The sequence below is a fragment of the Piliocolobus tephrosceles genome, chromosome 10 (genome assembly GCF_002776525.5).
Source record: "Piliocolobus tephrosceles isolate RC106 chromosome 10, ASM277652v3, whole genome shotgun sequence".
NCBI lineage: Eukaryota > Metazoa > Chordata > Mammalia > Primates > Cercopithecidae > Piliocolobus > Piliocolobus tephrosceles.
This window is the reverse complement of record NC_045443.1, coordinates 31,551,508-31,578,205: the sequence shown is the minus strand read 5'-3', so window position 1 is coordinate 31,578,205 and position 26,698 is coordinate 31,551,508. Positions and strand designations below refer to the sequence as shown.

At 39.6% G+C, this 26,698-nt stretch overlaps 1 protein-coding gene across 2 annotated transcripts in view; it reads left to right on the top strand.

Annotated features, from left to right (window-relative positions):
* The window catches only part of DENND5B (DENN domain containing 5B), a 215,925-nt gene that overhangs the window by 42,314 nt on the left and 146,913 nt on the right, over positions 1-26,698 (top strand). The gene's annotated exons all lie outside the window — the stretch shown is intronic.

The following is a 26,698-nucleotide window of genomic DNA, read 5'->3' as shown; positions in this document are numbered from 1 at the left end:
CCAATCCCAACACTTTGGGAGGCGAAGGCGGGTGGACCACTTGAGATCAAGAGTTCGAGACCAGCCCGATCAACATGACGGAACCCTGTCTCTACCAAAAATACAAAAATTAGCTGGGCATGGTGGCTGGCACCTGTAATCCCAGCTACTCGTGAGGCTGAGGCAGGAGAATCGCTTGAACCAGAAAGTAGAGGTTGCAGCGAGTCGAGATCATGCCACTGCACTCCAGCCTGGGCAACAAGTGAGACTCCATCTCAAAAAACAAAAACAAAAACAAACCCCAAGTACTTTGTATTGGTCACAACTGTATAACCAGCACACAGAAGAGTACCTGGCACAGAGTAAGGAGCTCAATAAATATTTATTGAATCAATAAATGAGTCAATGGATGAATGGGATTTCTAGTCTGAACACCATCCAATAATATAGTTTAGGGTTTGTTTGTTTTTTTTAATGGAAAAATAAAGGAACCCCAAGTATGCATCCTTAAAGACAAAAATTAATTCAGCTTGATTCTTCTCAAATTGAGGTAAATTTTTTTTTTTTTTTTTTTGAGACAGAGTCTGTCTCTGTCACCCAGGCCAGAGTGCAGTGGCACGATCCCGGCTCACTGCAACCTCCGCCTCCCAGGTTCTATTTTTAGTAGAGACGGGGTTTTACCATATTGGTCAGCCTCATCTCAACTCCCAACCCCATGATGGTGGTTCGCACTTCTAATCCCAACACTTTGGGAGGCTAAGATGGGAGGATCACTTGAGCCCAGGACCTCGGGACCAGCCTGGGCAATGTAGGGAGACCCTGTCTCTACATATAAAATAATCAAAATTAGCTGGATGTGGAGGCACATGCCAGCAGTTCCATCTACTTAGAAGGCTGAGGCAGGAGGATTGCTTGAGCGTTGGAGGTTGAGGCTACAGTGAACTGTGCTTGCACCACTGTACTGCAGCGTGGGTGACAGTGAAACCCTGTTTCAAAAATTAAAAAATAAAAATAAAAAATGTGATATTGATAATATCTTCTAAAATATTTTTATGTATTGACTTTTAAAATATATTTTAATGTGTATTAAAGTTACTTATTACATATTTAGTTAATTTATTAATTTATTTATTTTGAGATGGAGTCTGACTCTGTTGCCCAGGCTAGAGTGCAGTGGTACAATCTCGGCTCATTGCAACTTCTACCTCCCAGGTTCAAGCGATTCTGGTGCCTCAGCCTCCTGAATAGCTGGCAATACAGGCTTATGCCACCGTGCCTGACTAGTTTTTGTATTTTTAGTAGAGACAGGTTTTCACCATGTTGGCCAGGCTGGTCTCAAACTCCTGACCTCAAGTGATCTGGCTGGCCTCCCAAAGTGCTGGGATTACAGGCGTGAGCCATTGTGCCAGCCATATTTAGTAAATTTAAATCACTTTTTATATATTGTTTGTATCTTATGGATAGAGAGTAGATAGAGATGTGATATACTTGAAATTTATTTTGCTGTAGGGTAAGGATCGGAGTAGATTATTTCTCAAAAACCAGCCACATGTTCCAGTCCCTGTTTATTGAATAAACATTCCCTTTCTGTTTTCTGATTTTCCTTTTATTACGTGCTAAATAATTACGTATACTAGTGTCTGTGGGTTTTCTCTTTTTTTCCTAGCAACTTGTTTATTCCTGTGCTGTTGTTATACTTTTGATGATTGTCATAACATTGTAAGAGAACTTCTAATTGGACTAACCTTTTTCTAATTTCTCACCTGTTGCAAAAGGGTAGCATAGTATCTTTGATCTTAAACCTCCATGATAGCCTAGTGAGGTTTTTTTCAGATAAAATTTTATAAGCCACTTACCTTATAAAAACTTTGACAAGGTATCTATGCTAACAAGCAAGGAACATAAATTACTTTTATAAAAAGTCAGATCTTAGTAGTAGGTACTGTGAAAGAAGCAAGCTAATGACTTGGAGTGTAAAGAGTGATACCACACACATCATCTTACTCCTAACATTTTCTGTTACAAAACATATGGAAACTTTACATAGCAGTTTTGCATCTTTATGAACCATTTGGTATTAACTCTCTTGTTTTTTGAGACAAAGTCTTACTTTGTCGCCCAGGCTGGAGTGCAGTGGCCCGATCAACGCTCACTGTAGCCTCAACCTCCTGGAGTCAAGGGATCCTCCTGCCTTAGCTTACTGAGCCTCCCAAGTAGTTGGGACTGCAGGCGTGGGCTACCATGCCTGGCTAATTTTTGTATTTTTTGTAGAGATTTGAGTGTTGTGTACCAAAAAACCTTTTTTGTCTCACTACAAAAGTTTTTTCAATACTATTTACTTATTTGAGACAGGGTCTGGCTCTGTCGCCGAGGCTGGATTACAGTGGCACAGTCTTGGTTCCCTGCAACTTCCGCCTCCCAGGCTCAAGCCACCCTCCCACCTCAGCTTCCTGAGTTGCTGGGACTATAGTTGCACACCCCCACACCCAGGTAATTTTTATATTTTTTCGTAGAGATGGGATTTTGCTTTGTTGCTCTTGCTGATCTCAAACTCCTGGGCTCAAAGAATCTGCCTGCCTTGGCCTCCCAAAGTGTTGGGATTACAGGCATGGGCCACTGTGCCCAACCCATTTTTTAAAAATTTTTCATTTTTGGGGCCAGGCGCGGTGGCTCAAGCCTGTAATCCCAGCACTTTGGGAGGCCGAGACGGGCGGATCACGAGGTCAGGAGATCGAGACCATCCTGGCTAACATGGTGAAACCCCGTCTCTACTAAAAAAAATACAAAAAACTAGCCGGGCGAGGTGGCAGGCGCCTGTAGTCCCAGCCACTCGGGAGGCTGAGGCAGGAGAATGGCGTAAACCCGGGAGGCAGAGCTTGCAGTGAGCTGAGGTCTGGCCACTGCACTCCAGCCTGGGCAACAGAGCGAGACTCCATCTCAAAAAAAAAAAAAAAAAATTTTTTTTAATTTTTGTGGATACGTAGCAGATGTATTTATTTATGGGTTACATGAGATATTTTGATACAAGCATTCAGTGCATAATAATCCCATCATGGAAGATGAGGTATCCATCCCCTCAAGCATTTACCATTTGTGTTACAAACAATCCAGTTATACTCTTAATTATTTTAAAATGTACAATTACATTATTTTTTATTATAGGCACCCTGTTGTGCTAGTAAATGCTAGGTCTTATTCATTCTGTTTTTTTGTACCCATTAACCATCCCCACTTTCCCCCATCCTACCTCCTATCCTTCTCAGCCTCTGGTAACTATGCTTCTACTTTCTATGTTCATGAGTTCAATAGTTTCAATTTTTTTTTTTTTTTTTTTGAGACGGAGTCTTACTCTGTTGCCCAGGCTGTAATGCAGTGGCACGATCTTGGCTCACTGCAACCTCTGCCTCCCTGATTCAAGGGATTCTTCCTGCCTTAGCCTCCTGAGTAGCTGGGACTACAGGCACCCACCACCATGTCTGGCTAATTTTTTTGTATTTTTAGTAGAGACAGGGTTTTACCATATTGACCAGGCTGGTCTTGAATTCCTGACCTTGTGATTCGCTTGTCTCGGCCTCCCAAAGTGCTGGGGTTACAGGTGTGAGGCACCGTGCCTGGCCAATTGCTTTAATTTTTAGCTCCCACAAATAAGTGAAAACATGTGAAGTTTATCTTTCTGTGTCTAGCTTATTTCACTTAACATAATGACTTCCAGTTCCATCCATGGTGTTGCAAACAACAGGATCTCATTCTTCTTATGGCTGAATAGTGCTCCATTATGTATAAGTAGCACATTTTCTTTATCCATTCATCTGTTGATGGTCACTTAGGTTGCTTCCAAATCTTGGCTATTGTGAATAGTGCTGTAATAAACATGGAAGTGCAGACATCTCTTTGATATACTGATTTCCTTTAATTTGGGTATATACCTAGGAGTGGGATCACTGGATCATATGGTAGCTCTATTTTTAGTTTTTTGAGGAACCTCCAAACTGTTCTTCATAGTAGTTATATTAATTTACATTTCCACCAGCCGTCTACAAGGATTCTCCTTCCTCCACATCCTCGCCTGCATGTTATTGCCTGATTTTGTATAAAAGCCATTTTAACTGTGATGAGATTATATCTCATTGTAGTTTTGATTTGCATTCCTCCGATAGTCAGTGATGTTGAGCAGCTTTTCATATACCGGTTTGCCATTTGTATGTCTTTTGAGAAATGTCTATTCAGATCTTTTGCCCAGTTCTGATTGGATTATTAGATTTTTTTTTTCCTGTAGAGTTGTATGAGCTCCTTTTGTATTTGGGGTATTAATCCCTTGCCAGATGGGTAGTTTGAAAATATTTTCTCCCATTCTGTGTGTTGTCTCTTGTTGATTGTTTACTTTGCTATGCAGAAGGTTTTTCACTTGATATGATCCCATTTGTCCATTTTTGCTTTGGTTGCCTGTGCTTGTGGGGTATTACTCAAGAAATCCTTGCCCACTCCAATGTTCTGGAGAGGTTCCCCAATGTTTTCTTTTAGTAGTTTCATAGTTTAGGTCTTAAATTTAAGTTTTTAATCTATTTTCATTTGATTTTTTTTATATGGTAAGAGATAGGGGGTCAAGCTTCATTCTTCTGCATAAAGATATCTAGTTTTCCCAGCACCATTGATTGAAGAGACTGTCCTTTCTCCGTTGTATGTTCTCGGCACCTTTGTCTAAAGTGAGTTCACTGTAGATGTATGGATTCATTTCTGCATTCTTTACTAGACTATTCCAGTGGTCTAATGTGTCTATTTTTATGCCAGTGTCATGCCATTTTGGTTACTCTAACTGTAGTATAATTTGAAGTCAGGTAATGAAATTCCTCGTTTTGTTCTTTTCCTTAGGATAGCTTTGGCTGTTCTGGGTCTTTTGTGGTTCCGTGTAAATTTTAGGATCTTTTCTCTTTTCTTTTCTTTTTTCTTTTTTTTCTTCTCTTTTCTTTTTTCTTTTTTTTTTCTTTTCGAGGGAGGTTGGGGGGCGGAACAGAGTCTCGTGTGTCACCCAGGCTGGAGTGCAGTGGCATAGTCTCCGCTCACTGCAACCTCTACCTCCCAGGTTCAAGCGATTCTCGTACCTCAGCCTCCTGAATAGCTGGGATTACAGGTACCCGCCACCTTGCCTGGCTAATTTTTGTGTTTTTAGTAGAGATGGTGTCTTGCCGTGTTGGCCAGGCTGGTCTTGAACTCCTTGCCTCAAGTGATCCACCCGCCTCGGCCTCCTGAAGTACTGAGATTGCAGGCATGAGTCACCACGCCCGGCCTAAGATTGTTTTTCCTACTTTTGTGAAGAACATTATTGATATTTTTATAGGGATTGCATGAAATCGATAGATTGCTTTGGGGAGAATGGGCATTTTAACAATATTGAGTCTTCCAACCCATGAATATGGAATATCTTTCCAGTTTTTTGTGTCCTCTTCAATTTCTTGCTCCAGTGTTTTAGTTTTCATTGTAGAGACTTTTCATTTATTTGGTTACTAGGTATTTAATTTTATTTGTAGTTATTGCAACTGGGATTACTTTCTTGATTTCTTTTTTAGATTGTGTGCTGTTGGCATATAGAAATGCTAGATTTTTGTAGGTTGATTTTGTATCTTGCAACTTTACTGATTGTGTATCAGTTCTAATAGTTTTTTGGTGGAGTCTTTAGGTTTTTCCAAATATGAGATCATATCATCTGCAAACAAGGATAACTTGACTCCTTCTTTTCCAATTTGGATGCCCGTTATATCTTTCTCTTGTCTGATTGCTGTAGCTAGGACTTCTAGTACTGTGTTGAATAACAGTGGTGAAAGTAGATATTCTTGTTGTGTTCCAGATCTTAGAGGAAAGGATTTTTTTTTTCCTCGTCAGTATGATACTAGCTGAGAGTCTGCCATATATGGTTTAATTACGCTAAGGTACGTTTCTTCTACACCCAGTTTTTTTAAGGTTTTTATTATGAAGGGATGTTGAATGTTATCGAGTGGTTTTTCAGCATCCATTGAAATGATCATATGGTTTTCGTCCTTCATTTTGTTGATATGATGATATATCAGATTGATTGATTTGCATATGTTGAACCATCCTTGCATCCCTGGGATAAATTCTGTTTAGTCATGATGAATGATCTTTTTAATGTGTTGTTGATTTTGGTTTGTTAGTATTTTGTTGAGGATTTTTGCGTTGATTTTCATCAGTGATATTGGTCTGTAGCTTTTTTTCTTTTAATATGTCATATGTCTTTGATTTTGGTATAAAGGCCTCATAGAGTGAATTTGGAATTATTCCCTTCTCCCCTAGTTTTCAGAATAGTTTGAGTAGGATTGGTATTTGTTCTTTAAATGTCTGGTTTTCTTCTGTAGTGAAGCCATCAGGTCCCAGGCTTTTCTTTTCTGGGAGATTTTTTAATTATGGCGTTGATGTTGTTGCTTGTTATTGGTTTGTTCAGGTTTTGGATTTCTTCATGGCTCAATCTTGGTAGGTTATATGTATTTAGGAATTTATCCATTTTCTCTAGATTTTCTGATTTATTGGCATATAGTTGGTCATAGCAGCCACTGATCATCCTTTGAATTTCTGTGGTATCAGTTGAATGTTTCCTTCCTAATCTCTGATTTTAGTTAGTTGTGTCTTCTCTTTTTCTTAGTCTGTCTAGCAGTTTGTCAATTTTTTTTCCAAAAAAAAAAAAGCGTTTTGTTTCTTTGAAGTTTTGTAATTTTTTTTTTGTTTCAGTTTCACTTATTTCTGCTCTGATCTTTATTTTTTGTTTTGTTTTGTTTTGTTTTGTTATGTATTTTGAGATGAAATCTCGCTCTGTTACCCACCCTGGAGTGCAGTGGCACGATCTTGGCTCACTGCAACCTCTGTCTCACAGGTTCAAGCTATCCTCCTGCCTCAGCCTCCCGAGTAACTGAGATTACAGGCGCACACCACCACGCTCGGCTAATTTTTTGAATTTTTAGTAGAGATGGGGTTTCACCAAGTTGTCCAGTCTTGTCTTGAACTCCTGACATCAAGTGATCCACCTGATTACAGGCATGAGCCACTGTGCCCGGCCTGATCTTTATTATTTCTTCTACTAATTTGGGGTTTGGTTTGCTCTTGCTTTTCTAGTTCTTTAATATGCATCGTTAAATGGTTGTTTATTTGAGGTTTTTTTTCTTTTTTGATGTAGGCACTTATAGTTCTAAACTTGCCTCTTAGTACTTCTTTTGTTGTATCCCATCGATTTTTGTATGTTGTATTTCCTTTATCATTTATTTCAATAAAATTTTCAATAATTCCAGTTATTGATTTCTAGTTTTATTCCATTGTGGTCAGAGAAGATGCTTGGTGTTATTTCAGTTTTTTTAATGTTTTAAGACTTGTTTTGTGACATAAGTTACGGTCCATCCTTGAGAATGATCCATGTGCTGAGGAAAAGAATGTGTACTCTGCAGCTTTGGGATGAAATATTGTGTGTATATCTATTAGGTCCATTTGGTCTGTAGTGCAGATTAAGTTAGATGTTTGTTGATTTTCTCTCTGGAAGATCTGTCAAATGCTGAAAATGGGATGCTGAAGTTTCCAGCTATTATTATATTGGGGTCTGTCTCTTTTTTTAGCTGTAACAATATTTGCTTTATGTATCTGGGTGCTCCAGTGTTGCGTCCATATACAATTACAATTGTTACATCTTGCTGAATTGCCCCCTTTATCATTATATAGTGACCTTCTTTGTCTCTTCTTAGTTTTTGTCTTGAAATCTGTTTCGTCTGATATGTGTGTAGCTACTAGTCTTTTTTGATTTCCATTGTCATGGAATATGTTTTTCCACCCCTTTATTTTCAGTCTATGTGTGTCTTTGTAGGTGAAGTGTGCTTCTTGTAGGCAACAGACAACAGATCACTGAGTCTTGTGTTGTGTTTTGTTTTGTTTTTTAATCCCTTTAGCCACTCTGTTTTTTTTATTGGGGAGCTTAGTCCATTTACATTCAGTGTTATTATTGATGAGCAAGGGCTTACTCCTTCCATTTTTTTTTTTTTTTTCTTTTGCTTGTTTTCTGGTTGTTTTGTGGGTCTTGTCTTCCATCCTTCCTTTCTGTCTTCCTTTTAGTGAAGGTGATCTTCTCTGGTGGTATGATTTTAATTTCCTATTTTTTATTTTCAATGTATCTGTTGTATGCTTTTTGATTTGAGGTTACCATGAGGCTTGCAAATACTATCTTATAACCTATTATTTTACACTAATAGCCTAACACTGTTTGCATAAACAAACAAGCAAAAAGAAAACTAATAAACACTCCACACCTAAACTTCATCCCCCTGCTTTTTAACTTTTTGTTTTTATTTATATCTTATTGTACTGTGTGTCTTGAAAAGTTGTTGTAGTTATTTTTTGTTTATCTTTTAGTCTACTTAAAATAAGAGTAATTTACACACCACAATTACAGTGTTATTCTGTGTTTCTCTGTATAATTACTGTTATCAGTGAGTTTTGTACCTTGAGATAATTTCTTAATGCTCATTAATGTCCTTTTCTTTCTGATTGAACTATACCTGTTAGCATTTCTTCTAGGCTAGGTCTGGTGTTGATGAAATCCCTCAGTGTGTGTTTGTCTGGGAAAGTCTTTGGTTCTCTATGTTTGAAGTATATTTTAGCCAGATACATTATTCTGGGGTAAAAGTTTTTTTCCTTCAGCATTTTAAATATGTCATGCAACAGTCCTGGCCTGTAAGGATTCCACTGAAAAGTCTGCTGCCAAATGTATTGGAGTTCTGTTGTATATTGTTTCTTTTCTGTTGCTGCTTTTAGGATTCTTTCTTTAGCCTTGACCTTTGGGAATTTGATTATTAAATGCCTTGAGATAGCCTTTTTTGGGTTAAATCTGCTTGGTGTTCTATAATCTTCTTATATTTGGATATTGATGACCTTTTCTAGGTTTGGAAAGTTCTCTGCTATTATTTCTTTGAATAAACCTTTTTTTAAAAAATAAACCTTCTATTCCTATCTCTTTCTCTGCCTCCTTAAGATCAATAACTCTTAGGTTTCTCCTTTGAGGCTATTTTCTAGATCCTGTAGGTGCGCTTCATTCTTACTCTTTTTTCTTGTGTCCCATCTGACTGTATTTTCAAATAGTCTCAGGCTCACTAAATCTTTCTTCTGCTTGATCCTTCTGCTATTAAAAAACTCTGATGCATTCTTCAATGTCAGTTGCATATTTCACCTCCAGAATTTCTGCGTGGTTCTTTTTAATTATTTAAATCTCCTTGTTAAATTTATCTGATAGAATTCTGAACTCCTCCATGTTACCTTGAATTTTGTTGAGTTTTCTCAAAACAGCTATTTGAATTCTGTGTCTGAAAGGTCACTGTATTAGTCCATTCTCGAATTGCTATGAATACCTGAGACTGGGAAATTTATAAATAAAAGAGGTTAAATTGGCCCATGTTTCCACAGGCTGTACAGGAAACATGATTTTGACATCTGCTTGACATCTGAGGGTGCCTCAGGAAACTTACAATCGTGGTGGAAGTCAAAGTGGGAGCAAGGCGTCTCACATGGTCAGAAGCAGGAGGAAGAGGGGCAGAGAGGTGCTACACGCTTTTAAACAACCAGATCTTGCGATAACTCACTATCAGGAGAACAGTACCAAGGGGATGGTGCTAAACCGTTCATCAAGGACCACCCCCATGATCCAGTCACCTCCCACCAGGCCCCACCTCCAACACTGGAGATTATAATTTGACATGATATTTGGTGGGGATACAGATTCAAACCAGATCAGTCACATATCTCAGTTTCTCCAAGATTGGTCCTTGCTGCCTTATTTAGTTCATTTGATGAGGTCATGTTTTCCTGGATGGTCTTGATACTTGCAGATGTTTGTTGGTGTCTGGGCATTGAAGAGTCAGGTATTTATTGTAGCCTTTGCAGTCTAGACTTTTTTTTACCCATTCTTCTTAGGAAGGCTTTCCAGATATTTGAACTTGGGTATTGTGATGTAAGTCATATCTACATTAGGGGGCACCCCAAACCTAGTAACCTGTGGTTCTTACGGATTTGTAGAGTTACCGCCTTGGTAGTTTTGGATAAGACCTGGATGAATTCTCTGGATTACCAGGCAGAGACTCTAGTTCTCTTCACTTATTTTCTCCCAAACAAACTGAGTCAGAGTGTGTGTGTGTGTGTGTGTGTGTGTGTGTGTGTGTGTCTATCTGTGCTAATCCACCTGGAGCTGGGGTGGGGTGACGGAGTCACCCCTGTGGCTACCACCACCGGGACTATGCTGGGTCAGACCTGAAGCCATGAGTATATCTTTATCCCTAGTGTTCACTGAACAGCCTACAGTGGACACTTAGGTCCCAGAGCGTATAGCATAAGGGGCAGATGTTCATGCAGTGATGGTGGATGGCTGGACACCCCTGCACAGTACCTGCAAGTGGTACCAGAGTGGCTTCTTTCTTACTTCAGCGTGATGCAGATATCAATGCCCAAACAAAAACCTTTTTTTTTTTTTTTTAAGACAGGGTCTTGCTCTGTCACCCAGGCTGGGGTGCAGTGGTACAATCTGCACTCACTGCAACTCCACCTCCCAGATTCAAGTGATCTTCCTGCCTCAGCCTCCCAAGTAGCTAGGACTACAGGCACACACCACCACACCCAGTTAATCAAACCAAAGCTTCTTGACCGCCTTGCATCTTGTGGCTGGGAAAGGAGATAGCACAGATAACCTAGAGCTCCTCCTGATGAACCATTACATCAAACCAGGGCTGAAAAACAACTTCGAAGACACGGCATTTGATATTGCCAGGAGGACAAGTATATGTGGAAGGCTATACAAATTCTTCTCCTCAGTCTTAATGGTTTTAGTAATTTTAAGTGTCTAAGTGCCAGTGGCTCCTTTGTGTAAGATGTAAAATATTCCCATAAGACAAAGTTGACTTAAAACATCTTACTGCAAAAATTCAGTGGTAAGGTATTATGTTCCTTCAAGTGAAATGCCTGATCTGGTATCAGAATGTATTTGAAAGGTGTTTGGATATATCTTTAATGATTTTTGTGGAGCTTGTGATTTTTATCAGCAATAATTTTAACTTGCCTGGACTTAAACACTTGACATAACTTTGGGAGGCCGAGGCAGGCAGATCACTTGAGGTCAGGAGTTCGAGACCAGCCTGGCCAACATGGTGAAACCCTGTCTCTACTAAAAATACAAAATAAAAATAAAAATAAAGAGCTGGGTATCGTGGCACATGCCTGTAATCCCAGCTACTTGGGAGGCTGAGGCGTGAGAATCACTTGAACCTGGAAGCCAGAGGTTGCAGTAAGCCAAGATCGCACCACTGCACTCCAGCCTGGGCCACAAAGTGAGACACTCTGCCCCCAAAAACAAACAAAAAACCAAACTTGACGCGGGTTGAACAGAAACATTATTTTTGGTGCTGATCCAAGAGAAATGTATTTTTAAATATTGTACATCCTGGATCTTTGTTGAGTATGTAGTATATTGATACATATTTTTATAAGGTGAGGTAACTCAAAATTTAAGTCTTAAATATTCTGATGCAGTCATCTGTCTTCTCTACATTACCATAGCCAGTTACTTTCATTTTAAACTAGAAGAACTAACATATTAGTGACGTGAATCTTCATAAGTTAAAGAAAAAAAAAAAATCAAAAAACCTAGATGTTTGTCTTTTAGACAATAGGTAATTTTTAGGAAAGCACTTAGCTAGGTGTTTCATCCATGAATGTTGTATACTGCCTACCCTACCACAGTTCACACAATTCTGTGGATAGTCCTCCCTGGTCAACCTACATGTAATCTTTATTTTAATGGTGAATCAGTATGACCTTTTAGACATGCATACAACTACATTGTGGTCAAAGAGATCATAGTGTATCTACTATCCAACTGGTTTTACCTGCCTAATCCTGCTGATTTGAGCACTGCCTATATAATCTCTTGAGTTCACAGGAAATGTTGGTTTTCCAAGGTCTTCATTTTATGGAAACCATACAAAGGCAAAGTGATAAGGGAAAAGGAATTCTAAAAGTGAGGGGATTATTATTATATTGAGGCTAAAACCACAAAGTGGCTCAGGCTTTAAAAAAAAAAAACAGTATGGATAGTGACAAAAAGCATGATATAAACATTCAAGAAAATAAAGTATAAGTTTTAACAACAAAAACCATTTCTAGATTACTTATAATATCTAATACAATGTAAATGCCATGTAAACAGTTGTACTGTATTTTTTATTTGTTGTACTGTATTTTTTGTTGTTGTATTGGCTTTTTAAATTGTTTTTTTTTCTTCAAACATTTTCAATCCACAGTTGGTCATGTCTTCAGATGCAGAACCATAGATTTGGAAAGCCTACTGTAATAGGGCAAATTTAAGCATTCGTATTTTAACAATATTTAATAGCTCACAATATTTAATGTGAGCTTATTTACATGTAGTTTCTTTAATCAGATCAAAAGGATGATTATCCAATGACTTGTGCAAGCTCTTAGTCTCCAAAGCTTAGGAAAGAACTGCAGGTGATGTAGTCCAAGTCAATGAAATAAGCCTCAGAAAACCGATGCCTACAAATTGTGACTTGTTAAAATCAGAGTCCTATTTGTAATGTCTGAACCCAGAACTTGATCCTAGGTCTTCTGGTCCCACGGTAAACTTTTCTCTCATTGTACAAAATATTCAGCCAGTGAAATAATCATCAACATATCTAAGATGGAACATGCTGTCTTTCATTTCAAACCAGATCCTCTTCCAGTCTTCCCTTTTGGAACAAGTTAGTACCACAATCTAACTAGTTGCTAAAGCCAGATACTTATAAGTTATCTGAATACCTCATTCTTCCCCATCCCCCATATCTGATTTTATCTTCAATAACTTATCAGGTGCCATCAGTTTTATCTCCTATATAGGTCTCAAATCTACCCGTTTCTCTCTATCATTCTCACACCTCCCTATTTCACTACAATATAACTCACTAATTTTCTCACAAGTCTATCCTGACCATTCTCCCATCTGTGTTCTCCATAGTGAAGCCAGAATAATCTTTTTAAAGTTAGAATTTTTCCCCCTCCCTGCCTGGTCTCTTCTACACCACTTAAAACCACCTCAATGATTTTTCCATTGCTGTTATATTGAGATCTATAAGCCTAAACTTCTTAGCAAACCCTGCCCACCCTCTTGTCTTAAACCTCCCCTCTCTCCCTGTGTCTTTGCCCTCCAGACACATTGGACTTATTTTGATTTTGGAATGCTTCCTACCCATTTCCCCCATCCCCCAGTCTTTGCCTAATTAATGACTATTCTTTAAGTCCTAGGTCAGGCATCTGTCTCTCAGGGAAGTCTCTGACATCGCAGAGTACTCCATGCCACCCCTTTATTTTAATCAACATTAAGTAAACTGTGCTTCTTTCTTTCAGAGAATTATCTCACTTTATAGCCATATAGTCATAATTGCAATCCTTTGATTAATGTCAGTCTTCTCCCCAAACTGGAAATTCCATGAGAGCAGGCATTTGTTATTTTTTGTCCCCTGGTGTATTTTTTTATCCTGTGTTGTATTTCCAGTACACAGCACAGTGAAATGGCTCCATAAACATTACCTGAGTAAGTGAAGTAATTCTCTGTAAGGTCTGGCTAAAGACCTTCATGTCTCCAAATAAGTAGCCTACAAGTATCTCTCTATTCTGATTTTACTTTTAGGCCAGTTCCAGCTTTCCTGATATAGTGAGTAGAATGGAGTTATAAGCTCAGTTTTGCCCGGAGAGATCAAGGCAGTTGCAGGGTCCATCAGTATTTAAGTGAATTTTGAACTTAATGAGATTCTTAAATTCATTCTGGAAGGAATGTAATTCTAGGTTGACTATAGCCACAATAGCATGATGCCAGGAATCAGGACTTAAAAGGCTTTTCTTGTGGAAGTAACTTCCGAATCAAATCCCAAAGTAAACCTGTAGTACTTATTGTCAGTCCAAGGAATTCATCTCAGAAAAAAAAAAAAAAAATCAGTTTACCATAGTATATGTGAATTAAATGAGTTAATACCAGTTAGTGCTTGCTGGGCATGGTGGCTCACTCCTGTAATCCCAGCACTTTGGGAGGCTGAGGCAGATCCCTTGAGGTCAGGAGTTCAAGACCAGCCTGGCCAACATGGTGAAACACTGTCTGTACTAAAAATACAAAACTTAGCGGGGCGTAGTGGCACGCGCCTGTAATCCTAGCGACTCAGGAGGCTGAGGCAGGAGAATCACTTGAACCCAGGAGGCGGAGATTGCAGTGAGCCCAGACTGCGCCATTGCACGCCAGCCTGGGCGACAGAGCGAGACTCCATCTCAAAGTAAAAAGGACAAAAAAACAAAAAAAAAAACAGGTTAGTTCTAAGCATAGTTATTAACTCATAGTAAGATATAAAAATGTTAGGTAATGTGTGTAGAGCCAAAGAGACTTTGAGTCAACATTATGCCTAATGTTAAATGTATTAAGAACTTTTTAATTCAGGAAAGCATGCATTTCTTTGAACACTGCATAAACTGAACTGTGTTGAAAATAATTACTTAGCCAGTTTCTGCTTCCCTTTTGTGTTTAGGACCTTTCTCAATTTTACCCATTCTTATCATTTAAAAGCCCTTTTTAGATCCCTAGAGTAAAATAGGAGATGAATCTTGGCTGAATTACTAGAAATAGGAAGATTTTAGCTGATTACCTCACTGGCAACTTTGATAGCAGCAACTTACACTTGAGATCCCAGGCTTGGGTTCCTCTAAGGCTTAAAGCTTTCAGAGGTAAATGTACTTATTTTGTTAAGGAAATTCTTTACAGACTCTTTTCCTTCAATAATTTTCATTATGTCTGAACATGGCTTTAACTTGCCAAATTTCCCTTCTTTGTTTAGTATAATTATTTTTAAAGAGTGAGAAAATGTGTGTTCTATTTTTAAAATTTAATATTTTTTCAATTCTGACATATTCAACTATGGTTTATTTTCATTTTCAGGTATTTAGCAATGTTAATTCAAACCTGAGAGTTTTAAACTATGTTGGAATAATGGATCCCATTGAGAATATAATAAAATGTTTTGAACCTTCTTTCTAGAAAAATGTTTGCATATTCAAAATATTGTACACAGTGTTTCACTTTTCACAAATAATCCTGAAACTGATTCATATATTGTTTTTATTTTTATTTTTTTTGAGATGAAGTCTCGCTCTGTCACCCAGGCTGGAGTGCAATGGCACAGTCTTGGCTCACTGCAACCTCCCCCTCCCGGGTTCAAGCCATTCTCCTGCCTCAGCCTCTTAAGTAGCTGGGACTACCGTCATGTGCCACCATGCCCAGCTAATTTTTGTGTTTTTAGTAGTGACAGGGTTCACCATGTTGGCCAGGCTGGTCTTGAACTCCTGACCTCAAGTGATCCGCCTGCCTCAGCCTCCCAAAGTGCTGGGATTACAGGCATGAGCCACCGTGCCTGGCCGCATATATTGTTTTTCAAAAATGTTGCTCCTCTTTAGATATGTGACTAGTATATTGTCATTTAGTTAACATGTCCAGTTGTATTGAGTTTCATTAAAATTGATTTATAGTGCTATAGTGTTTAATTTGTATAACACAAAGTTTCTAGATCCTTCTAGAAGCCAGTAATAAAATAAAAAAATGCAGTTGTGCTAAGTGGGTTTTTGGGAGAATGCAGAATTTTAAGCAATGGCTATTTGTATGGCATTTATAGCAGTTTTTATCTATGTTTTAAAAATGTAAGAGATTCTTAATAAAATGATTTTGTGTTGGGCATTTTTTAAAGGATGTTTTCTTTTTTTAGAAAAATTATTTTTAAATTTTTATTTATTTATTTTGAGACTGGGCTATGAGACTGGCCAAGTTTTGTATTTTTGGTAGAGGTGGGGTTTCACCATGTTGCTCAGGCTGGTTTCGAACTCCTGGGCTCAAGCGATCCACCCACCTTGGTCTTCCAAAGTGAGGTGTGAGCCACTGTGCCCAGCCTAAAGGATGTTTTCTTGAGTGATGGCTGTTGAATTATTTTGGTCGGACTTGGAATGCTTTTGTGGAATGTTTAAGTGGAATATTGATTCTAAGTTTCCTGTCTCAGGGATCCTGGACCTGCCATTTGATTAGCTGCATACATTTTTAAATTGAGGGGAACCAGAAAATCTTCCAAGATCTTTGAGTGCTGTGGACTCCTTTGGATGCAGTTTTCTTAAAGAACTGCTGGACCCATTCAGTCTTAGGATGGCTGGGGTTGTAAGATTTTCTCTAGTTTTTTCCTGCCCTGTCAGGCATCTTGTGATTTCATAGATTGCTGTCATCATCTCCCTTGGTTATCTCATCCAATACCTCATGACTTTTTTTTTTTTTTTTTGAGACAAGAGTCTTGCTCTGTCACCCAGGTTGGAGTATAGTGGTGCGATCTCAGCTCACTGCACCCTCTGCCTCCTGGGTTCAAGCAATTCACCCTACCTTAGCTTCCTGAGTAGCTGGGATTACAGGCACCCGCCACCATGCCAGGCTAATTTTTGTATTTTTTAGTAGAGACAGAGTTTCTCCGTGTTGGCCAGGGTGGTCTTGAACTCCTGACCTCAGGTAGTCGCCTGCCTCAGCCTCCTAAAGTGCTGGGATTACAGGTGTGAGCCACCGTGCCCAACCTTCGTGACTTTTTTTTTTTTTTTTTTTGAGATGGAGTCTTGCTCTGTCGCCCAGGCTGGAGTACAGTGGCACAATCTCGGCTCACTGGCAACCTCCGCCTCGTGGGTTCTCACCATTCTCCTGCCTCAGCCTCCCGAGTAGCAGGGACTACAGGCGCCCGCCACCACACCCAGCTAGTTTTTTGTATTTTTAGTAGAGACAGGGTTTCACCATGTTAGCCAGGATGGTCTTGATCTCCTGACCTCATGATCCACCCGCCTCAGCCTCCCAAAGTGCTGGGATGACAGGCGTGAGCCACCACGCCCGGCCCCCTCATGACTTTAATATAATCCAATATCAGCTCTTTACAGATGAGTCCTAAATCTACCTCTCCAGCCTAGACCTCTCTCCTGAAATCCAGACTTAAATATATCTGACTGCTGTCTTAACATCTCCAGTTTGAATTGGCATCCCAAAATCAGTATGTTCAAAACTGGATTCCTGTTGTTTCCTCAGAAATGTAATCTTCCCCTTGTCAGTTGACAGTGCAGTCTCTCAAAAGCCTTGCACCCTTTCTTTATTCCTCTCTTTCTGTCTTACTTCATGTTTAGTCTGTTAGTATTGTTGCCTCACCCTTCCAAATATATCCAGAATTCAAATACATTCTCACTATCTCCACTGCTACCACCTTGGTCAGAGATACTTTTACCTCTTAGGTAGATTAAATGTTAGGTCCTAATACCTGGAACCTGAATGTTAACATTATTTGGAAAACAATATCTTTACAGATGTGATTCAGGATGTTGAGATGCGGAGATTATCCTGGTTGGCTCTAAATGCTATCATATGTACCATTCTAGAGAGAGGCAAAGAGAGATTTGACGCACACAGGAGGAGGTGACGTGAAGACAGAGGCAGAGTTTAGAGGGAGGCATCTGTAAGCCAAGGAATGCCCATAGGAACTAGAATTTGGAAGAAACAAGAAATGAATTTTCCCCTAGACCCTCTGGAGGGAGTTCGGCCTCTCTGACACCTTGATTTCAGACCGGTAATACTGATTTCTGACTTCTGACCTCCAGAACCTTGAAAGAATAAATTTCAAGCCATATCATTTGAGGTCATTTGTTACAGCAGCCATTGGAAATTAATACATTCCCCTGTTTAGGATTTCAACCAAAGTTGTTCATTGTGTTTGGATTTTATGACCTTGTTAATCTAAAATAATTCCCCTCACCTTTTTTGTTTTTCATGACACTGACTGTTTTTAATTTAAAAAGTCTGGGAATATTGTCTTGCAGACTATCCCATATTGTGGAATTACCTGATTGTTTCCTCATAATTAGATTCACATTAAACATTTTTTCCAAGAATACCATGTAGGTGATGTTGCATAAAGCATATTATTAATACAACTGCCAGAGTGATTTTTTTTTTCTTTTTCCCGGATGGAATCTTGCTCTGTCACCCAGGCTAGAGTGCAGTGGCACGATCTCATCTCACTGCAACTTCCACCTCCCGGGTTCAAGCAATTCTCGTGCCTCAGCCTCCCGAGTAGCTGGGATTATAGACGCGGGCCACCATGCCCAGCTAGTTTTTGTATTTTTAGGCCCACCTCGGCCTCCCAAAGTGCTGGGCTTATAGGCTTCAGCCACTGCGCCCAGCCTGGAGTGATTCTTTTAAAGCATTAAGTCAAAGCACGGCATTCCTCTGTTCAAAAGTCTCCAGCGGCCTCCCATTTGTTCAGAGGAAAAGCCAGATCCCTCATATGATCTGACCACCCGTAACCTCTGGAGCTTTCTCTCCCCTTCACTGATTATATTGCTTTTGTCTTGCTATTTCCCGGTCTGAGCATGCTCCTGTCTTATGACCTTTGCCTTAGCTGTTCTGGTTGCTTGGAAAGCTCTTCCCCCCGTGTATCTTTTGGCTCACTGTCTCACCTCCTTCATGTCTGCTTAAGTGCCCTGTGTCAGTGAGTCCTTTCCAGATGACTATTTTTTAAATTGTGGTTCTCCACCGGCTTCCCACTGCCGATCCCTCAATGCTACTTTACTGTTGTGTTTTTCCATATTACCCTCTCTCATACCGTGTAACTTACTATGTTTATTGTTTATTGCCTGCTTTCTCTACTGAACTATAAGCACCATGGTGGCAGGAATCTTTGTTTTGTTCCCAGAGTCATCCCATGATGTTATGTTCATAGCAGGCACAAAATAATTTGTTGAATGGATGAATATGAAAATACTTCAGGATGAATATATCCTTCTTTGCCTTATAATTCACAGTGGAGTCACAACTGTATTTCAAAATAACTTTGGATGTGCAGAAGAGTTCCAAAGACGGTGTAGAATTCCTGTTTGCCCTTCACCCAGTTTGTCCAAGTGTTAACATTTCACATAACCAATGTACATTTATCAAAACTAAGAAATTGGCCGGGCGCGGTGGCTCAAGCCTGTAATCCCAGCACTTTGGGAGGCCGAGACGGGCGGATCACAAGGTCAGGAGATCGAGACCATCCTGGCTAACACGGTGAAACCCTGTCTCTATTAAAAATACAAAAAACTAGCCGGGCGAGGTGGCGGGCGCCTGTAGTCCCAGCTACTCCGGAGGCTGAGGCAGGAGAATGGCGTAAACCCGGGAGGCGGAACTTGCAGTGAGCTGAGATCCGGCCACTGCACTCCAGCCCGGGCGACAGAGCAAGACTCCGTCTCACAAAAAAAAAAAAAAAAAAAAAAAAAAAAACTAAGAAATTGACATTGGAATAATACTATTAACTAAACTCCAGGCTTCACTTGGATTTCACAAATTTTTCCACTAATACCCTTTTTCTGTTCCACTGTCCAATCCAGGATCCCACATTGCATTTTTTTTGGGGGGACGGAGTTTTGCTCTTGTTGCCCAGGCTGGAATGCAATGGCACGATCTCGGCTCACGGCAACCTCCACCTCCCAGGTTCAAGTGAATCTCCTGCCTCAGCCTCCCTAGTAGCTGGGATTACAGGCATGTGCCACCACACCCGGCTAATTTTGTATTTTTAGTAGAGACAGGGTTTCTCCATGTTGGTCAGGCTGGTCTCGAACTCCCAACCTCAGGTGATCCGCCTGCCTTGGCCTCCCAAAGTGCTGGGATTACAGGTATGAGCCACCATGCCCGGCCCACATTGCATTTAGTTACGTCTCTTTAGTCTCCCCTAATCTGTGCAGAGACTACTTCTTAAAAAATTCTTGTGGATTATTTGCCTAAGTGAATATTTCTTTTGTTTATGCCTCAGCATTCACATCATGTGAATATTTCTAAAGGAAAGAAAGGTAAAACTTCAGAGCGCTAGAATATATAGCCACAGGGCGTTGTTGAACTTTATACGTGATCACAGGATTTGACATATTTTCTGGGTCAAATGCAGAGTTTATCTAGTCTCTTCTCTTCTGCCATCAGAGCTTCCCAATCCTGTTCATGTTGTCATTTGAAGAGGTGAATCCTAGCATAACCATTAACTGTTTGTGACATTTTAATAGGTAAATGTAATTATTTCTGTAGCAAAATGAAGATGTGTTAGGTACCTACCCTGTGTAATGAACTGTATCGAACTCCTCCTTGTGAAGGGGGTTGTAAAGAAATTTGAATAAGTTTTTTACTAGCCTAGGTTCTAACATAGGTAATATATAACTAACAGATTATAATAACTGGTTTGATAGCACAGATGAAATTATTAATGTTAACTGGGTAAGGTGAGAAATAGGGAGAAGATCACATTTAAACTTGCCCTTCCAAGTATTAATAGAATTTTTTAAAAATTTTATTTGAAATCTCCTCAAGCTGATAAGCAACTTCAGCAAAGTCTCAGGATACAAAATCAATGTGCAAAAATCACAAGCATTCTTATACACCAATAACAGACAGAGAACCAAATCATGAATGAATTCCCCTTCACAATTGCTTCAAAGAGAATAAAATACCTAGGGATCCAACTTACAAGGGATGTGAAGGACCTCTTCAAGGAGAACTACAAACCACTGCTCAGTGAAATAAAACAGGACACAAACACATGGAAGAACATTCCATGCTCATGGATACGAAGAATCAATATCGTGAAAATGGCCATACTGCCCAAGGTAATTTATAGATGCAGTGCCATCCCCATTAAGCTACCAATGACTTTCTTCACAGAATTGAGAAAAACTGCTTTAAAGTTCATATGGAACCAAAAAAGAGCCCGAATTGCCAAGATAATCCTAAGTCAAAAGAACAAAGCTGGAGGCATCACGCTACCTGACTTCAAACTATACTACAAGGCTACCGTAACCAAAACAGCATGCTACTGGTACCAAAACAGAGATACAGACCAGTGGAACAGAACAGAGCCCTCAGAAATAATACCACACATCTGCAGCCATCTGATCTTTGACAAACCTGACAAAAAAAGAAATGGGAAAAGGATTCCCTATTTAATAAATGGTGCTGGGAAAATTGGCTAGCCATAAGTAGAAAGCTGAAACTGGATCCCTTCCTTACTCCTTACACAAAAATTAATTCAAGATGGATTAGAGACTTAAATGTTAGACCTAAAACCATAAAAACCCTAGAAGAAAACCTAGGCAATACCATTCAGGACATAGGCATGGGCGAGGACTTCATGTCTAAAACACCAAAAGCAACAGCAACAAAAGCCAAAATTGACAAATGGGATCTAATTAAACTAAAAAGTTTCTGCATAGCAAAAGAAACTACCATCAGAGTGAACAGGTAACCTACAGAATGGGAGAAAAATTTTGCAATCTACTCATCTGACAAAGGGCTAATATCCAGAACCTACAAAGAACTCAAACAAATTTACAAGAAAAAAACAACCCCGTCAAAAAGTGGGCAAAGGATATGAACAGACACTTCTCAAAAGAAGACATTTATGCAGCCAACAGACACATGAAAAATGCTCATCATCACTAGCCATCAGAGAAATGCAAATCAAAACCACAATGAGATACCATCTCACACCACTTAGAATGGCAATCATTAAAAAATCAGGAAACAACAGGTGCTGGAGAGGATGTGGAGAAATAGGAACACTTTTATACTGTTGGTGGGACTGTAAACTAGTTCAACCATTGTGGAAGACAGTGTGGTGATTCCTCAAGGATCTAGAACTAGAAATACTATTTGACCCAGCCATCCCATTACTGGATATATACCCAAAGGATTATAAATCATGCTGCTATAAAGACACAGGCACACGTATGTTTATTGTGGCACTATTCACAGTAGCAAAGACTTGGAACCAACCCAAATGTCCATCAATGACAGACTGGATTAAGAAAATGTGGCACATATACACCGTGGAATACTATGCAGCCATAAAAAAGGATGAGTTCGTGCCCTTTGTAGGGACCTCATATAATTTTTTAAAATGGCTTTATTGAGATATTAACGTATACATATCAAGTGCACCATTTAAAGCAAACAATTCAATTGCCTATGCATATATTCACAGAGTTGTGCAACCATCCCACAATAAATTTTAGAACATCTTCATCAGCCACAAAAGAAAAACCATACCTGTGTTCACTCACCATTCTCCCCTTCACTCAGCTCCTGGCAACAAATATTCTTTATATCTCTGTAAACTTGCCTATTCTTGTATTTCGTATAATTAGAATTGTACAGTATGTGTCTGACATCTTTCACTTTGCATAACATTTTCAAGATTCATCCACATTGTAGCACCTATCAGTATTTCGTTCCTATTTATTGCTGGATATTCTATTTTATAGAATTATATTTTGGTTTTTCATTCATCAGTTGATGGAGATTTAGATTGTTTCTGCTTTTGGGCTATTATGAATAATGCTGCTATGAACATTCAGGTTTCTGCATGGACAGACATATGTTTTCATTAATGTTGGGTATATACTATGTTTAACCACTTGAAGAATTAGCAGATTATTTTTCAAAGCAGTTATTCTTTTACATTTCCACCAGCAATGGATGAGGGTTCCAATTTCTTTATATCCAAACCAACATGTGTTAATGTCTGTCTTTTCTATTTTAGTCATGCAAGTGGGTGTGAAGTGGTGTTGTGGTTTCAATTTGTATTTTCCTAATGACTAATGATGTTGCATCTTTTCATGTGCCTATTGGTCATTTGTAGATGTTATCTTGAGCATATAATTTTAGTAGATGAAGAACGGGGAATGGAAGGGAGCAAGAGAACAGGGACAAAGGCCTGAGAAATGGTGAGAAAATCAGTAGAAGAGAGAGTAAGGTTCTCAGATAATGGGAATTAAGAGAGTGCTATAGAAAACTGGGTCTCTAAGTTGATGTGTCTAGTCACACTGTCCTCTGCTTATCCTAAGCTTACCTTGCTCAAATTTCTTTCTTTCTTTTTTTTTTTTTTTTGTTGTTGTTGTTTTTCTTTTTCTTTGCTTTTGAGTTTTCTTTTCTTTTTTTTTTTTTCTTAATTTTCAAGGATATTCCTTCCTTTGTAAATGTCAGAGAGTATCGTGGCTAGGTCATTCAATTGATTCTTTCAACTTTTAAATAATTATTTAGGGTCTTTATTTATTCCAGGCCTTCTAGGCCCTGTTAGTGAGAGGAGCAGATCAGTGAGCAAAAATAGACAAAGTCCTTGCTTTTCATAGAGCTTATTTTCTAGTAAGGATGATTTTGTACCAGTAAAAACCTGTCTTATGGCCCAGCATGGTGGCTCATTCCTGTAATGCCAGCACTTTGGGAGGCCAAAGCAGGTGTATTACTTGAGGTCAGGGGTTTGAAACCAGCCTGGCCAACATGGTGAAACCCCGTCTCTACTAAAAATATGAAAAAACTAGCCGGGTGTGGTGGTGCACGCCTGTAGTCCCAGCTGTGGATGTGGAAGGTTTGGGGAGATTGGTAGGGGGTAGGCTGAGGCAGGAGAATTGCTTGAACCAGGAGGTTGCAGTGAGCCAAGATTGTGCCACTGCATTCCAGCTTGGGCAACAGAGCAAGACTCTGTTACAAAAAACAAAACAAAACAAAAAAACCCTGCCTCGTTAAAGGCTGCCTTTATTCCAGCCTTTTAGCATTTGGCAAACAAATCCGGGTCTACTTTGTTTATGCTTTTACTGATGATTTTACTGGATTGGGTCATAGTCCTTTCTTTTCAGCTTCCATCTTTTTAGATACGTTTTATTTATTTATTTTCAGTTTTACTTATTTTTTTGAGACAGAGTCTCACTCTGTCGCCCAGGCTGGAGTGCAGTGGCACAGTCTCGGATCACTGCAACCTCTGCCTCCCAGGTTCAAGTGATTCTCCTTCCTCAGCCCCCCAAGTAGCTGGGACTACAGGCGTGTGCACCACACCCAGCTAATTTTTGTATTTTTAGTAGAGACTGGGTTTAACCATGTTGCCCAGGCTGGTCTCCAGCTTCTGGCCTCAAGTGATCCTCCCTCCTCATCCTTCCAAAGTGCTGAGATTACAGGCATGAGCCACCACACAGGCCTAGACTTATGTTTTGATCATTGGTCATCCCTCATACAACAGCAGCCTGAATTTCCCCCCTGGCATTCTTGTTTCTCTCTTCTGAGACTGGTGCAGTTGAAGTGTATTTTTCCACTGTAGTCCATACCAACTAATGAAAAGCCTGATGAACTATAAAGAAAAGGTCGCATGCATATTTTAAACATACGCCCTTCCATGTATGTGTGTTTTCATCAACCTTTTGTTTTAGGACCAAGGCTTTTTCTTTTTGGAGTAGGAGGTGGGACTTGTGAACCCTGCATCACATTGAATAAGAATTTACTGACTAGTATTTTGTGGTCTTTCTTACAAAAACCCCACCTTGGCCCCCCAAAGTGCTGGGATTATAGTCAGGAGCCACCACATCCAGCCTCATATGTTTACTTAAAATTAATTAAGTTATTGATTCAGTATCATGTACAACTGCTTAAACAGGTTAGGAGTGGCTCTTGGTAAGCAAATCCAAGTAGAGGAAGCAGAAGTTCACTGCCATGAGCATTTGGTCCACTGTGGACACCAGCTATTATGTATTATAAGGGAAACAAAGCAGTTGTTGAGTCCATGTTGTTGTGGGGGATTGGTTAGGAAAGCTTCTATATATTCCAGGTTAAGTACTCTCCTGCTATGTTCTGTCATCACACTGTAGATGCCTCTTTCAGAAAACTTATTTCACTATTCTCGTTGTTTATTTGTCTTCCTCATGGAATTTCATCGTCTTTGAGGGCAGCAGTATACTCATTGTATTTCTAGTTCCTAGTATATACTTGGCATATAGTTATATATTGGCTTTAAAATGAATTAATTGACTCCAAGCTCAGTATAATTCAATAATATGACTAGGCTGACAAAAATGAAAAAGTTTGGCTGGGCGCAGTGGCTCAGGCCTGTAATCCTAGCATTTTGGGAGGCTGAGGCGTGCAGAATGCCTGAGCTCAGGAGTTTGAGACCAGCCTGGGCAGCAACATGATGAAACCCCATCTCTACTAAAATACAAAATAAATTAGCCAGATGCGGCAGCATGCGCCTATAATCCCAGCTACTCAGGAGGCTGAGACAGAAGAATTGTGACAGGAGAATCACTTGAACCCGGGAGGCGGAGGTTGCAGTGAGCTGAGATTGTGCCACTGCACTCTAGTCTGTGGGACAGCACAAGACTCCGTTTCGGGGGGGGGAAAAAAAAAGATTATTTGGGATCAGAGTGATCGTCAGTTTAACTAGCAGAGATACAATTCTAAGTCTAAATCTATGGTTCTACTCGAAAATTGGTTAAGAAATGTGTGGGATATATCAGTTATCTGTTGAGGTTTGACTGATTACTCCAAACAGTGGCTTAAATCACCAGTGAGATACTATTTCTTGAAATTCTGATTTATCAAATGCAAATTCTCATGACGTTCTGCTTTGCATGGTGTCAGCTGGGGTAACTAATGTGGCTGCATTTTCACAATATCTTCTGTCGTTTGACTTGGGTGACTGTAATGTCTGGGGCCCAGGCAGGCCTCTCCCTACTTCTGCATGTCATTCTTATTATTCTAGGTTAGCCCAGGCTTCTGTATTTTTTTTTCTTCTTCTTTTTTTTATTGAGACGGAGTCTCGCCCTGTCACCCAGGCTGGAGTGCAATGACATGATCTTGACTCACTACAACCTCCGCCTCCTGGGTTCAAGCGATTCTCCTGCCTCAGTCTCCCGAGTAGTTGGGATTACAGGTGTGTGCCACCACACCCAGCTAATTTTTTGTATATTTAGTAGAGATGGGGTTTCACCTTGTTGGCCAGGCTGGTCTTGAACTCCTGACCTGTGATCTGCCCACCTGCACCTCCCAAGGTGCTGGGATTATAGGTGTGAACCACCATGCCCGTCCCAACCAGGCTTCTTAAATGAATTATAAGATAGAAACAATAGGAGCTGCCAGGACTTTCTTAAGGGCTGGTCTAGGACTGTCACAGTGACATTTCTGCCATATTCTGCTGGTCACAAGGCAAGCTCAAATTCAAAAGGAGAGAAATAGACCTCTTAGAGTTTCCTAATAAAAGGTAATTTCATTAAAAATATGATAATTCATAAATTAGCCCTATGTTTACTACTAAACTCTTATTTTATTCCATGCATTAATTGATTCCTCACCACTTGAATTGTACCACCAATGTTTGTATGACATGATCCAAAAACAAAGGGGCTCAGTAGTTTTCACTTAAAAGACAAAGAGGCCCACTGAGCTATTACAGATGTTAATTAGGATTCATTTCCTTTACTATGGTGGAAAGAATGCTATGATACCACTTTAGTGATGAACCAAATAAGCTTAATCACATCCTAGGAGCTAAGTATTCTGACATTAAAATCTCTTCTCTCAGAGCCCCATCGCAGCAGTCTTAGGATTCAAGATCTATTCTTGGGCAACATTATAGAACCAGTGTGTCATGTACATACAAATGAGGGAAAATGTAATGGCTTTGGTAATCCTATAGTAACCCTTCTTGTCATGTACTCTTTTTTTTCATTTTTAAAAATTGTGGCAAAATTTACATAACATAAAATTAACCATTCTGAAGTGTACAATTTAATGGCATTTAATACATTCACAGTGTTG